This window comes from Sitophilus oryzae, unplaced genomic scaffold (assembly GCF_002938485.1).
Source record: "Sitophilus oryzae breed Bouriz unplaced genomic scaffold, Soryzae_2.0 scaffold_1586_pilon_pilon, whole genome shotgun sequence".
NCBI lineage: Eukaryota > Metazoa > Arthropoda > Insecta > Coleoptera > Curculionidae > Sitophilus > Sitophilus oryzae.
Window position 1 is genome coordinate 2,432,279 of NW_022146265.1, and position 16,989 is coordinate 2,449,267.

Here is a 16,989-nt window from a genome sequence, read left to right on the forward strand (position 1 = left end):
TTTTCCTCTAATAGTGGTAAAATTGAAAATACAAAGTATATATACAATCCTCTGGTAAGTACTGTTTAATATCTTTTGCTTTGCTGCTCGTTTCCTTATTTTCCCTATTGCTTTGTTTATCTAACCTATAAATTAGCTTCTTGCATGGCTGCTAGTTCGGGGGGCCCTAAAATATCATATAAATATTCACATAAGGATTCTGGTCCTTACTTAATTATCATGGTACAAAGAAAACAAGGTATGATCGATAGCGGCTCCAATTTCGTTAAGTTTGCGCATACCTTAGACAAGGAAAGAGAGGGGACAGGTAACACGACAGCTGTAAGTGAGGCAAGTTGTCACCAATCGAAATTCTCCAATGGCGTAGCATCAGAAATTAGCTTGTACCTAGACGGTACAAAATATTTATTAAAACGTAAACTAATATATCGTTCATTTTTGAGTAATGCATATACAATTTTGTATTTTATAGTCTCACCTTTATAATATTAGAATATCTAAGTGGATAATGCAAAATTTATTTAACAGTCACAGTGGACTGATTATTATCAAGACAATTATTTATTTATTAACGTGTGTATAATGTATAATTAAATAAAAAATAATGTAATAACATATGTTTTAAACGTGTATATACATATATACTGTATGATCGAAAAAAACGGCTTCTTGTTTGTTTGAAAATGACAATTTCACAAATGAATATTAAAAATTACATTATTCATTGAATCCGTAAGCAAGTGTGAAGGGAATTGACTAGATTCATTATTATACCGTATAATCGAAAAAAAAACGTCCAGTTGGCTTGTAAATTACGATCGATGATATTCCCCATATAATTCTACATATAAAATGACATAAAAACTATACAAAACGACATCGAAAAAAGACGGCGTCAGCGATGGCTATGAAATGAAGATCGCTGTCATTTTATATGTAAAATTATATGGGGAATGTCGTCGATCGTCATTTACAAGCCAACTGGACGTCGTTTTTGTTTACCACCATACGGTATAATAATGAATCTAGCCATTCCCCTTCACACTTGCATACGGATTCAATGAATGTAATTTTTAATATTTCTTACCTTCAATCATAAGAATATCCTAATTTTCCACAAAAAAAAAACAATTCTGGAAGCTTTGTGTTATTTTATTTATTTTTAAATTTTTATTAATTACTCGCTGAAACTATTATTATACACCTAAATTAGCAAATTTTTTGAAAGAATATTTAAAAAAATATATGTAGTAACAGGTAGCCCACCACAAGTTTGTCCACCCCTAGCAAATCTTGGCAGGTAAATTTAAGTTTTATATAACAACTATACATATAGATTTTTATATAACAACTATACATATATTATTTTTTTATAGTTTACAATTATTTTACATATTTGATAACAATACTTTATACATTTTTTTACATGTAAAATATATAAAAAAATGTTTATTGCAGAAATTGTATTTCTCTGATTATAATTGGACGCCACTGGAGAAATCCATGCTGAGTAGCATTATTTATAGTTTCAAACATTAATTATAATACAGGATATTGAAAATACCACTTGGAATTATTAAAAATCTTATTAAAAATGGTTTGGATGTGGTACAAAACATATTAAAAGCATTTTACATATTTTTACTGCTATAATGAAAAAATGTACATTTTATGACCACATAACAAAAGTTGTGTATCGATTTTTACCTGTGAAATGTAATTCCAGCCACTTTTTTCTCGCTTCGGCATTTGCAGCCATACGCTGAACATTTCGCCATACTAAACAATACAGTTTATAAATTTAAAACAAAACAGTTGTCACAAAAAACATAAAAATTCGCTCGGTGTCATCTCGAAATCTTGTCACCAAAGTATGGCCGCCGATCAAATTTTGGCCTCAAAAATTTTTCGCTGAAGAATATGCGTGTTAGCCTTCTATATTTTGGTATTTGTCTACTAATAAATAATATCTTATTTTGTATTTCGATGTATGGAAATCCGCAAGTTTTGTATCTGAAGCCGCAAAGAAATTTCGCTCTATAGTGAGAAAAATGTTATTATATCTTTTTAGGCGTGTAGAATTACAAAATTTCTTATTTCAGATGTTCTAAATGTGAGTGCATGTCAAAAATTTAAATATATACTTGATATATTATTTCAAGTTATATGCTTTGACATTTTTTGGAAGTAAACAAATATTGAAGAAAGTGTTGTGCCTTCACAGAATTTAAATTGGCATTAGGAATAGATTTCCTTGATTTAGTAATAATATTGCTCATAGAAATTGATAATGTGAAGAATAACAATACAGGAACATAGAATAACAAGAAAGAAATTCTAGCAGCAAGTTAGGTTATGAGATAAATTTTATTTATATAGTTTGTTTAAAGAGTTTAGTTTGAAAAAAAGGTAAAACAATTATTATTGTCCATGTCATATTTGATAACTGTTCTTAATTGATAACATATTACAGGGACACAGTAAAAAGACAAAACATTTAGACCCTTTGAAAGAGAAATGTTTGCAATGGATATTAATAAATTCTAGCCAATTTGTACGATGTACAATGCAGGCAATATTTCTGCCTCTAACGCACTATTCGCTTAAAAGAAGATGTGGGTATTGTATTTATACCTAGGTAGTTAATGATACATGGAATATATTTCTATATTATTGCAATAACGATGTCTTTATGTTGTATTTTTTAGAACAGATTTATTATTAGTTGGCTAGTGTGTTAGTAGGATAGCCATTGGTAGTTATAAAGTATGAAGTCGTCAGGTATTAATAATAGGAATTGATCAAAGCTTATACATTTATTGTGATATTTATATTGTGAATTTAAGTAGTTAGAGTTTTGGTTGTTTAATAAACGAATTAATGTGCTTATTGTGTATCTAATTAAAAGAACAATGAAAAGTTGAATACCATAGGGGTACGTATGTTATACAAAGAATTTGCATCAACATTTTTTTGGTTATATACTTGTACTGATATTTGTTTCTTGAACTAAAGAATTATACAGTACCTACTACACAATATAATAATCTGCAGCTACATAGGTAGGTAGCTGTTGGTAATTAAATTTTTTATCTAATATAATATCTAACATCAGAAATATTGTTAATTATCAACTATAAACAACTAAGAACTAGAATTATCAACTATAAACACAATATAATATACTGTATCTTAAGCAATATGTAATTATTTAACAATTATTTTTTTTGGGAAATAAAAACTGGTACTAAATTCTTTTTGACTATTTAATTTCTAAGTCACAAATAATGGTGGACAAATAGCAAGAAAATTATACAAGTAAAACATAATTTTAACTTATTTCTCTAATGGAATTTTGGTATTGATCTACTTAGTAGGATATGCAGTTTATCATATTTTTGAATATTTATATTCAATATTGTTCAGGAACAGCCCAATTACTCTGAAAAAAAAATATATGGTCAAATTCTTTGAAAAGAAACTTTTAAAATCAGTAATGATAAAAAAATATATAATTGTTGTATAGCAGAACCAGGGGACACAGAATTAGGGGAATTAACAATAGATTATTAAAAACTGCCTTCTCTTAAAAAAGTAGTATTATATGCACTTAGAAAGACTATAAAGGATAAAGTACACATAGAAAGAAAGTAAAGTATCTATCCTACTGATATATATATATATATATATATATATATATATATATATATATATATATATATATATATAACTATATATGAATACGATACCTACAGTATACAATATTACTAGTACAAAAATAACAGCACAGTCGGCACACTTTAAAATAAAAAAAGCAGCATAATATTCAGGTATGTATGTAAGTAAAATTTTCTCAAAAATATGAAATAAATTGCAACTAAATTTTAATTAATAAACATAAACAAATAAAATTGTCAGTGTTATTAAAACTTTATGCAAATATATGTTACCTTAATACTTTGTCTTTAATCCTACTCTTCTGACATGGCTTTTCAAACTAATATTTATGAACTTTTGTTTCCATATTAATTTCAATATATTTGAATAAAACTCGAAAAATAATCAATATTGGCACTTGAAATTTTAATTTCTTATGTCCTTAAATTATTTATATCGTGTTATACATAATACTTACATAAATATTCAATTTAAAAATAGATCAGCACTTGAACGAGTAAATATAAACATAGTATATTATCAATTTCTATGAGCAATATCAATTACTTAATCATTTATTTCTAATTCCTAATAAATTTAAATTCTGTAGAGGCAAATCACTTTCTTCAATTTTTGTTTACTTCAAAGTGCAATGGGTATAACTACAAATATTTCAAGTATATATTTTAATTTTTTATAACCATGGCTTGTTGTGTCGCTCACCTCGTGAATAGCCACCGAGGTTGTAGGCGATTTGGGGTTCGCCCCATGAATAGAAGAAAGGACATGGAAGGCAATTTTGGAACTCTAATACAAGACATGCCTTCCTTGGAATGGGACGAACAACAGTTCACAAAATACACCAAAAAATTAACATTTCAAAATTTCCACGTAATGCGCATCTACACGTTTTCCTTAATCGCAATTCGTAATCGCTAAAAAGTTAAAAGTTGGGAACTTTCAAAATAAAGAATTACGAACCGTGGTTAAGAATTAAGGATTAAGACATTGTATAACCAAACTAACTGCATAACACGTATTTTATCTTTTATAATTTAGCTTGAATAAGAAATAAGAATTAAGGAATAGCAATTAAGGAATTGGGTAAATCCGCCCCTATACACATAATACTTACATAAATATTCAATTTAAAATAGATCAGCACTTGAACGAGTGAATATAAAAATAGTATATTATCAATTTCTATGAGCAATACATTTAGAACATCGGAAATAAGAAATTTTGTTATTCTACGCGTCTAAAAAGATATAACATTTTTCTCACTATAGAGCGAAATTTCTTTGCGGCTTCAGATACAAAACTTGCGGATTTCCATACATCGAAATACAAAATAAGATATTATTTATTAGTAGACAAATACCAGAATATAGAAGGCCAAACCAAACCTCTAGGAAATAACTTTAAAATAAATTATTTATTCAAAAAACGTTTGGATTTTGGATCTATAAATTACAATAACAATCTCATCACATTTGTCAGTGAAATGAGTCAAAAAACATAGGTTACCGTCAATTTATATGTTTTCAATTTCAAATACTCGACGCTCATTGGTCGTGACGAAATCGTCTTCCTCGACAAAATACGGCACGTTTTTTTTGGGCCAGTCGAATATCCTTATTCTATATATCCTTGTTGCCGACCAATGGTGCCGTTTATCACATGTTTATCACCTGTGACGTAGTGACCAACCTGCGCAATATCTAGCAATATCATACCTTGCAGCGTTGTGCTTGCTATTACAATTGTACTAGATCTATTACAATTAACCAATTACTATTACGCTATTACTACAATAGCAAAAATCCCTATAATCTATTACAATTATTTGAAAAAAATCACCTTCAACTTTTTTTTGACGATTTTTGTTCGAGCGCTATTGTCTCTCCCACATTCTTCGGCGGCCCGCTAAAAGGAAGTTTTCAGATTTTAAATTTTAATTAAAACAAAAAACAGGAACAGATTTAAAAGTACATTTGATGCTCTTTTACATACTAAGTCTCTTTTATCCAGTACCAAATGTTATAATTTTCAACCCTCGGAGCATCTCTTAAGCCTAAATTTTAATTCAAACGCACAGGATGAAGAACCTGATACTCTTACATTTTAAATTATTATAATGTTCTTACGTTTATAAAGTTTTTTTGGTTCATTTTTAGTCTGTTTTATTTTTGTAATTTTTTTGTTTTTATAGAATAAATTTTATTTTTTTGAAAATTAATTGTTTTATTTGTTTGGTTAAAAAAAATGTTTTCAAAAACTGTTTCAAATTTCAGTAATAACAGCTTGATATAACATTTGAAAGAAATTTGAATCTATTACAATTTATTACAATTTTGTAACCAATTCTAGTACATTTGCCTTACATCAAAAGCACAACGCTGATACCTTGTATTCTTTGTATCATGCTTAATTATCGTTGGATCGAAATCTTCCGAAAACCTGGGGAATTTGTACCCAATGGGTATTGGTAGAAAGTTGAGAGAATTTAGGGTATCTGGAGTGCAAAAAGTAGATCGTAAAGGAAGAAACAGAGTAGGGATTCTGTTTAATTCGTGGATGGAGGCAAACTCTTTTCTGAACCACAGACTGCTGAAGGAAAGGAACCTGGAGGCCTATCTGCCGTCTAGCTTAGTAACTTGCAAGGGGGTAGCCAGAAACGTACTTAACGACGTTACAGGAGAAGATATCATGTCGGAAATTAGACCAGGACCTAAGATACTGGATGTAAAGAGAATAAAAAAAAGACAAAGCAATGATAAAGGGGAAGTAAAGTATATTGAGACAGAGACGGTAATCCTAATATTCGAAGGGAAAATTATTCCAAAATTTGTCACAATAGATTATTGTGATGTTCCAGTTCATGTATATGTTAACCTGGTTTTGCTGTGTTTTAATTGTCTGAGATTTGGGCATTCGGCAAAGCAATGTCGCAGTGCTTAAAGGTGTCGTAAGTGCGGAGGTGATCACATAGAGGATAAGTGTGAAGAAATTGAGCCATCTTGTGCGCACTGTAAGGGGCCACACTATGCAACTGACAGGAATTGCAGAGAGTTCGCGCGTCAAAGAGCCATCAAAGAAACAATGGCAACGGAGAATATATCTTTCTTCGAGGCAAAGGCTAAACATCCTTCACCGGAAGAAAGATTGGCTAGTTCAAGATTTATAAAAGATGTCAGGGATTTCCCCAACACTTTAAAAAATAAGGAGGACAATACCATTGAAATTAATCAGAGGCATCTACACTTGAAATTTCAAGCTGCTCAGAGTTCCCAAGGATACTCATATTCGAAAGTGGTGAACAGTGGTAAGAGGAAAAAAACATTGCCCCCAAATCCTTCCATTTCCAAAACTGGCATTAGGAGGGCTTCCTTCCCAAACACAAGCCGAAGAGCTTCATCACCTATTATAAATTGCTCACCCAGGGCGTCTCCTAGTCCTTCTAATTACACGGAAGTAGAGGTAGTGAACCAGGAAGATTATCTAAGGTCTGTCCTTGATACTATTAATGTCTCTAAAGAAATCAAAGACTCCGTATTGTCACAGTTTCACATTAGTTCTCAAAACGCTCATAGATCCCCAATGATACTCAATTCCAATAGATCCACTCCTAGACCTATGGACCTTTTTGATTCAGAAGAAATCCTGTTTCAATGATTCACAGCAACAAATTAAGCATCATACATTGGAATATCCGAAGTTTACTAAGAAATTATTCTGAATTAACTATTTTACTGAATTCCTATAAACCTGATGTAGTGTGTTAGAGATGAGCAGAAAATCGCAAACTGCGATTTAATCGCAGCGATTGTAAATTCGCAATCGCAACCTGTGATTCCTTTCCATAGCAAACTGCGACTTGCGATTGAAACATATATCTGCCGATTTTGGATTTTTAGGCAACCAATATTACACCAGTTGCGATTTACAATCGCAGTGGGCACGCGAACGGAGAGCTGCCAACGAAAATCACAGCATTGCGATTTTCGTTCGCACCGGCGTTGCATCGACACGGCACTGAGAAGCCGAACGATGAGCTGCGAACGAAAATCGCAATATTGCGATTCTCGTACGCCCCGGCCGGCGGCGGCGCGTCTTCAACACGGCAGTGGACAGGCGAACGAGGAGCTGAACGAAAATCGCAGCTCAGTGCCTTCTATTAAAAGATCAGCCTACGGGCGGACTTTTGTTTACTTCATCAGCTGTACATACTTAGATATTGGGTTAGATTCCGTTTCATATTTTATCGGTTGATTTTTGGTTTTAACTCTTTGATTTTTGGTATTATTTATTATTGTAGTGCAAAAAACTAATTATTTTGGTGTTGAAGTGACATAAACTACTACCAGATATATGGTCACTCTCGGTTTCGCATAAAAAATAGAAATTTTAAAAATTACACGTTGTGCAAGTGATTTAACCTAAAAGTGCCCATACATTTTTACTTATCGTGATTTTTGTGTGTGTTTTTAAGACTCTAACAATTCATCAATAAAGCTTAAGTGGAGTGTGTTATTGGTGCTATGCCTCATCTTTGTTGTGTTCCTGGTGGAAAGGATAGTTATTATACTAGGCAGCCTAAAGTGTCCGGAAGAGCAAGAAAAGTGGGTACGAGTTATAAATCAAGAGAATTTTATTGAAAATATCTTTAATAAATTTAAAAATAATATTCTCCCATGATGGTATTAATGAAAACTGGACAATTATGTTTATTTTATTCATATTGTGGAATCTCCACTCCAAGTGTTGCTGGTTCAGCTTCGATAGATTCAAACACGTAAGTAGGTATTATGATCTAGGGAAAAGTAAAGAATATGTGTATTAGAGATCATGAAAAAGATTATTATTTTGAGTTCAAATTTTAAAAGATTTTTGTAAAGCCAAGACTGATACAGTTTAAAAAGAAGAATGTGTTTTGTTTGATAATATATAATGTATGTTAAGCATAACATATATTTGTTCAGTAATTTTTAATGAATAGTATTGATTATTTATAATACCAAATTAATATCAAATATTTAAGTGATGGCTGAATACAATATGAATAAAATAACAATAAAATTGGTATATTTGCATAATACAAAAATTAAGTTTTAAGAATAAAGGTGTTACTAAAAATACTAAAAATTCATATTTCTTTGTTTTAATTGGTCTAATGTTATTTACATTTTACGTAAGAATTATACTGTATCATCGAAAAAAATCGGCGTCTAGTTGGCTTGGAAATAAACATCGATGACATTCCCTAAATAACTGTACACATAAAATAATTAACTAGAATTTTACAATCTTGGAAAATTTGATATTCTTGAACCTTGATTCTAAATATTCTAAATTTTTGATTTTCTTGGAATTTAGGTTCAGGAAAAACGCTGATTGATTTTTCATTTGGTTTTCATTATTTTTATTTGGTTTAAAAAAAACGGTTCGGCTAACATTATAGCCTCCATCAGTGTTGTGTCATATGAAAAAAATAGTGTCGAATATAATCCAAAAATTGCATATAAAATATTCACACCACGCACATAATGTTTACTGCGTACTCCATAGTCAATGTAGATAATTTTAGTGTTAAGAATAATAATTTTAAAAAATATGTGGTCATCTTTTGATAAGTTTATATTAGTTTATTAATTGCAGTAAACATTATGAGGTGTAAATTATATTGTATATGTAATTTTTTGGATTATATTCGACACTATTTTTCTCATATGACACAACACTGTGAAGGCTATAGTTAGCCGAAACGTTTTTTTAAACCAAATAAAAATAATGAAAACCCAAATGAAAACTTAATCAGCGTTTTTCCCGAACCTAAAAATCCCAAGAAAATCAAAATTTTAGAATAATTTAACATATAAAAAATGCCAGCAATCTTCATTTCATAGCCATCGCTGACGCCTTTTTTAGATAATATTGTATTATTTGTAAATATAATTTTTCGAACATTGATACTTGCAAAATATACATATAAATTTTGTGAATGCAAATAATAATACATCACTATTAGTAGATATTAAATGTTTTTTGTTAATTTAGATCGATTTTCAAACCCCAAAATTTAAAATATATTTACATTTTACCCATTATCTTATGTACCTATACATTATTTGTACATTGTAAAACATTTGCTGCATTTGTATGGTTCATAGTTTATTTGCCAAAGTATTTATTACTATAAATAGGTATATATGTTGTAGTTATTAACTGTATATTATGTATATTTCATTTAAACTATATCATTTTTAAAATACAAACCAAAAATCTGAGGAATAATTATGTTTTCCATGTATTCTACAACATATTTATTAATCCGTTATATCTAACTAGCGTGACGTCATAAATCTCGCCCGTAGGCTGATCTTATAATAGAAGGCACTGCGCAGCTCATCCCAGCATTGCGATTGCGATTGCGGCATCGGGAGTGGGCACGCCAACGAAGAGCGGCGATTGCGATTTTCGTTCGCAGCTCCCAACACATCGGCCTAGACTAGATTGCAAAATCACATTCGCAATCAGGGCCCCGTAATTTTTATGAAGCGTTGGAAAATAGGCTTATATATGTTTATATACCGCATAATATATATAATTTATTAGTTTTAAATTTTGATAATAGTTTTAGATTTATAATATAATTATGGATTGAGAAGGTTAAAAAATTCTTGTTTTCGGTTATGACTAATTATAGTTACAGTTGCTCCCCGGTAATGATTCAGGTAAAATGATTGATAAGGACAGTTTTGGATTCAAATTATAAAAAATTATCTATTTTTATCCTTTATTTACTAGAAGATATAGAGCACGGAAAAGAAACATCCCTTTTTATTTATTATATTTTGTTATATATTATATTATTATAAACATTTTTATAACAGTCCATAATATAATATAATTTTCTGAATATACTAACAGTTGTGGATCCGCTGCTATGTTAATTTAAATACATCCTTTACAATCAGTTTTTTCATTTTAGAGAAATTTTAAATATAAAATGTGATATTGTCCTTTTATTTATCTAAAAGTTCGAAAGTTTGCACTTGCACTGGACGGGCCATATCAAAGCCGTCGGCGTCGGCTTCTTTTGAGTTACATATAAAGAAAATGTTTTTAAAAGAAAACAAGATAAAATAAACAGTTTTTTTTTCTAGTTATCTGAATTAAGGTTGGCGGCAACTTTTTTTATAATAAATTTTTCGTTAGTATACCTACTGTCTAAAAGCACATTCGAATATTTTGAACATTTTATGTATTTTTAATTTCCCTTTTAAATTTATTCGGTCTGTTCTAATCAAAAATGTTTAAAAAAAGGAAACTAAGTTATTTGTGGATTTTTTTTTGGTAGGTAATTGATGAAAATTTTAAGTGCAATATGTGTGCAGCAAAAATATCATAAAAAACACGCACTACAAATTTTAAAAGACACATGGCATCGAAATACCCAACAGTTTCTTTGTAAATTTTTATTAAAAAAAAATTATTCCGCTATTTATTCTGTTTTTTATAAAGAAATTATGGGATTGAGCTTCCCAGATTACAGCGTACCAATTTAAAAATATCAAAATCGCAATCGCAGGTTACAGTCGCAGCGATTTATAAATCACAATCGCAGTTTCAACTGCGATTGGAAAATCGCAGTTTTGCTCATCTCTATAGTGTGTCTTAACGAAACATGGTTAAGTCCGCATATTAGTGTTAATATACCATCATATAGTATCATAAGGAAAGATAGACAGGACAAAAGGGGAGGAGTGGCTATCCTGGTCAGCTCTTCTATCCCGTTTGTCGTGAGCAATACTAATATTAATATAGACCGGAGAGTTCAATATTTAGGAATCTCTAAAAAAACTTGTCGATTTTTACTGGATATTGCCCACCAGACATTCATCTCACTAGAGAGAATATTCAGGAGCTAATGAACACGTGGACAAATAGAAGCATTTTTTTGGGAGACATTAATGGTCAACACAGTAAAGGAGGGGGCTCTTCCCGCAATAACTTCACAGGGATCATCATAAGTAAACATCACCATAAACATCTTAGTCAAATGCGCTGAGAATGATATATTGATAGCAAATGATGGTTCACTGACCAGGATCACTCCCCCGAACCAAGGGAAAAGCTGTCCGGATATTCTCTTAATGACGGCAGAACTGGGACTAAACATCTCATGGGAAATTGTAGATAGCCCCGGCCTGAGTGATCATTTTCCACATCGAGGGTAGTCATTAATTCTAACCTGTTCATCCAAACAGTACATAATCCTATAAGCAGATGGAACACAAAGAAGGCGGATTGGGACGGATACTTCATGAGCTTCAATCAAGATATGAATGTAAACTCTTATCCAAGTCTGGTAGAAGAGATAATAGGACAGCACTGGCACATATCCCCATAACGTCATTCCAAAATGGCAAGAGAAAATCAGGGCAGGGCCCTGCGGGCATATAAAGAGAGAATCAGTGAACACGATTATCTGGAGTACAAAAGGAAAGCGGTTGTAGCAAGAAGAATCATGAAACAAAAGAAAAAGGAAAACTTTAGAAAATTTACAGAAAGCCTAGACAGAAACACACCCATGAATACCATCTGGAAAGTGGTCAAGGCATACTCCAATAGTTATAAACAAGCTAGAAACCGTAATGAAAATGAGATGTGGCTCGAGACGTTGTTGGACAGTCTCGCCCCTCCTTACTGCACCGCTAAAGACTCCTCAGCAGATAGAGCATACAACAACAACCAGCTAAAGAGTATCTCCATGTATGAGTTCAACTATGCATTAAAAAACAGGAAGGAATCATGCCCTGGGAAAGATAACATTACATTCAAGATGATCGCCCAAACACCCACGAAAATGAACGAATGTCTTGTAAACATTTATAATAAAATTTTAAGACAAGATATGGAGATACCTGCTGAATAGAAGGAACATATCATTGTACCGTTATTAAAGCATGGTAAAGACCCGTCTCACCACGAATCTTATAGACCGATTGCACTTTCCTCTTGTTTATGCGAGATATTTGAAAATATACTAAAGAACAGAATTGAGCACAAGCTAGAACAGGATAGGTTCTACAATCAACATCAAAATGGATTTAGAAGAGGACGTGGCGTTACTGATAATCTGGTAGTATTATCTAGCTTTATTTACCAGGCATTTGCCAGAAATGAGATAGTAGTCTGTATTTTTATTGATCTAAAAGCGGCGTATGACAATGTTTTGCTGGATGTTTTGGGCAGGAAGCTAAATGATGCTCAGATTGATAAATGGACTGTTCAAGTGATTCTAAAATTATTAAAACAACGCCAATCTATTTATTAGGTCTCCTCATTCTGGCATACTTAAAGGTTCTCGGGTCTCCCACAAAGGTTTCCCGCAAGGATCCCCTCTGAGCCCTATTTTATTTAATATATACTCTAATGACATAATTCAAGCCTTAAGTGATGACGTTCAATTTCTCCAATATGCTGATGATCTAGTAATTTTTTCGTCCCATAGGAATGTCAGTATGGTCATTAGTAGTTTACAAACCAACATTAATTCTCTCATGAACTGGTTGAGTAATAATGGGTTGAGCATATCCACTTCTAAAACCAAGACTGAATCTTATTATACACGCTCTTTTCGCGTGGAAAAAGGCCGAATCCGCCATTGATAATCACTGCCGAAGGGGAGGCGATTGAATGGGTGGAGAAGTATCGATACCTTGGAGTATTATTTGATAGACGACTCTCATGGAACCTTCATATTACGGAAGCCTGCGGTAAAGCGCAACGAGGAATAGATGTTATGCGTGCTCTATGTAGAACGTGGTGGGGCTCCCCTCAGTACACTTTAATAAACATCTATAAAGGCATAGTAAGATCCCATCTCGATTATGGAAGTCAAGCGATGCTAACGTTATCTAAGAACAACTCCCGAAAATTGGATCGAACGCAATATCACGCACTAAGGGTGCTAACGGGGTGCATGGAAGAGCACTCCAATACTTTTATCTGAAACTGCGGAAACCCCTCTGGCGAATCAGAAGAGCGTTGTTATCTGCAAAATTTGCCGCCAAAAAGATGGCAATTTCTGAAGACGCAACCTCAACCTGTCTTATACAGCTGTATACGTCTTATAATGAGAATTTGGCGTATTGGGCAAGAAGGGAGTCGCCGGCATTGATGGAGGGCCTGGACACAGTTGTTGTCTTTCACTCGTGTCCTGGAAAAAAGTAACATTCTTCCATGCTTTGAGATAGAGTTGGACATACAGCTACAGTGTTTGCAGTGGGAAAACTCGGGACTGGGAGTGCCCTTGATAACAATATGGCCTTTCGGGAATTTGTTTCTAAGGAACTTCTAGGGTATGAGCTGATTTACACGGATGCCTCATTGGATCCACTTTCTGGGAGATGCGGAGTTGGGGTTTTTAATGCATCAAGAAAATATTCGTCGATTGGTAGAGTTATGAGGAACACGTCAATCTGCTCGGCAGAAATGTTAGCTATTGAAAGGGCATTGGATGGTCTGGGGGACGATTTTGAGAAAATTGCCATTCTGTCGGATTCAAGGAGTGCTCTTCAGAGCATTTCACGTACGGATATTTCTTGTAGAGTAGGAAAAACAGCAGGAAGAATAAAAGAGCGAATTATTACTCTTATACAACGAGGAAAATCGATAAGACTAATTTGGATCCCCGGTCACTCTTATGTCGACGGTAATACGGAAGCAGATAGACTGGCATTCCTTGGAAGAAAGTCTAGGAACCTGGTGTATAATAAGATTCATTATTCGGAACTTTTTGGCATCATAAAGAAGGAAAGCAGGCGGGAATGGGCAAATTTATATCATAATATGGGCCAATCAAAGGGAGTTTTTTACTATAATATTGCTCTACAACCTTTCAATACCCCATGGTTTGGTAAATGTGCGGAGGAGAATCGTGAATATGTCAGTATGTTTTGTAGAATGAGATCGTCACATTGTCTCACTCCGGCTCACCTACATAAAATAGGTATCAAAGACTTTTCTATGTGAATGTGGAAGCAACGGTGACCTATCGCACGTCATTTTTGCTTGTAGTTTGAGAGCTCAAGCATGTCATGCACTATACTTGTCTCTAGCCAGTTGTATGCGTGCTCCCATTAGGATTCAAGATGTTCTGATGAATCCATTATCTAAAGAGGCAAAAATGGTGTATCTACCTCAAGCAAAACAATATTAAATTGTGAACTCGCTGTCACGGATCTGTCTCTTTCATGCCAATATTATTATAAGACTATTGATCTGTATTCTTGACAAACCTAGTGTAAATTAGTTTAGTTGAATAATTGAGTATATGAGAATGATAACTCGCTAAAAACCAAAAATATAATTTTACAGGAGAGCAAAAAAATTATTGAACTGCTCATTATTTGATCTGCTAAATTATTTTTATTTAAGAATTGATTGGTAATTGTTCTGAAACGTTCTTAGTGGTCAGACTGTATAAAATTTTATTTTTTCAGGAAAAAATGAAAAAAGAAAAAATGGATATATCTAGTTTTCATTCTTCATTCGCAAAACATACAAAAATACAACTTTTAATTTTTTCCTGTTCATTCATCACTGCTGTCGGATGCCTCGGTTTCACTTTCCCCCTGCTGTTGCTCTCCCCCGTCTTGAGTTTCCAAAGAAACATAAAATCCGTGATATGCTAGAGGAATGAAGTCTAGGAGTTCTCTTAGGTTTTGAAGTTTTTTTGGATTTACTGGAAGTTTCGTAATGTAGAGCTGGGGTACAGTCCATTCCTTTAACGCAATTAAATCTGCGTTTGGTTTGAAGGCAATGAATGTTCGATTTAGAGTATCAATGTTGTGACATGCAGAAACTGTGATTTTTTTTTCCTCATATTTAAAAGTTTTGTATTTTGTGATTGTAAAGTTTTTTATGGTTTTTTTAAAAAAAGGTTGAAAATATGAACGAAAGTCCCGAATCATTTTTGGAAGAATATTGACAACTAAAAAAGTCTGTGATGTTCTTGCTACTTTTGAGTACCATTCTTCCGGCAAGTAAAGGTATGTAACCTTGCGTTTTTCTTTTTCAAGGGCAAATTTACGATCACAAGGAAGGAATGAATGACCTCTTTCAGGAAATCGGTGGTATATTATATTAAACCTTCCAGTTGCGACCAAAGCAGATAACATCTGAACAACAACCATGTTCTTGTTCTGTCCAACACAGTTATCCGTGAAGATGTACAGCGTCTTAACAGAAGGATTAATAACACTGTCAACATAATGTTTTAAAAAAGATACTGTCTCATTCGCGCCTTTTTTTCCCTTCGACTTCATTGTACATGTACATATGGGAATTACCCGTTTTTGCCGAATAAAAACATTGGTTGAAAACCCATAGCTGCCTTTTATAAAAAATGTCACCTATCGGTAGTACTGGTACTGGCAAGTTTTGCTGGTTGTCGAAGCTGATAACATCCACTGTTTCGTCCGTTTTAGCTTTTTTACTTAACTGATTCAGATCGTCATAAAATTTTTGCGCTTTAGCTAGATGTAGAGAGTGCTCTCGATTTAATCTAGATTTTTCTTCAGGATTTTCCGCCACATCTATTTGATTTTTGAATTTGTCACATGTATTGCAGACATCCATTTTAGGTTTTCCAAACGAAAGATTCAATTTACTGTTGAATATGTGAAGGTAAAATTCATAGTTTATTTCAAACTTTGTGCTCTTATCAGCTTTCCATTGAATATATTTTTCAGGTTCATACCTTTCAACATACAGCTGGTGCATTTTCATGACACTCAATTCGGGCGACAGATATTTTCTTTCGGATTTATTTCTGGTGTAGTGAGAGATGCGAACGGGAAACGAATTTATATGTGACGTAATTTGTCGGATTTGGTCTTCTGATTTTTTTAGTGCCCTAGATCCTTCTGATAAACCTCTTTTGTCAATCGGAGGAGTGGAATTATTTTTCTTTGCTAGCCCTATTCGATCAATTCTACCAAACTTGATGCCATGAAGTCCCGCGAAAGCTTTTTTGCAAACAATTTGTTCGCGTCCTGATGCTAATACAACCTACCTACGACATAAAAAACTATGTTAATAACATAGTACAATCGGCCGGCCAATACCTCCTAAAAGTTCTTACCTTGTAATGAAAAGATGAGTTTCGTTTTGATGCTTCAATCAAATCGGCATCGGACACAGCATTATTTGCATTCGAATTACCTTTTTCACGTAGCCGCTTTCTCATAATGTCTGGTCGTCTTCTGAAAAAAAATTGGAAATTTCCCTTGTTTTGTTTTGTTTTTTTTTCCTATTTATTTT

The 16,989-nt window shown here is 32.8% G+C and overlaps 1 protein-coding gene and 1 long non-coding RNA gene across 2 annotated transcripts in view; one reads left to right on the forward strand and one right to left on the reverse strand.

Moving 5' to 3' along the window:
* LOC115879777 (coenzyme Q-binding protein COQ10 homolog B, mitochondrial) overlaps positions 1-16,989 on the forward strand; it is an 18,846-nt gene continuing 1,857 nt past the window's right edge. Inside the window, exon 1 of the mRNA XM_030896764.1 lies at positions 1-54. The gene's annotated coding sequence lies outside the window, so the exon portion shown is untranslated. The remainder of the gene's footprint in view (positions 55-16,989) is intronic.
* LOC115879778 lies at positions 2,802-4,175 on the reverse strand. Its single transcript, XR_004049753.1, has 3 exons — positions 4,136-4,175; positions 3,951-4,050; positions 2,802-3,442 (listed from the first exon to the last, which is right to left on the reverse strand). It is a non-coding gene; the product is annotated as an uncharacterized LOC115879778 (long non-coding RNA).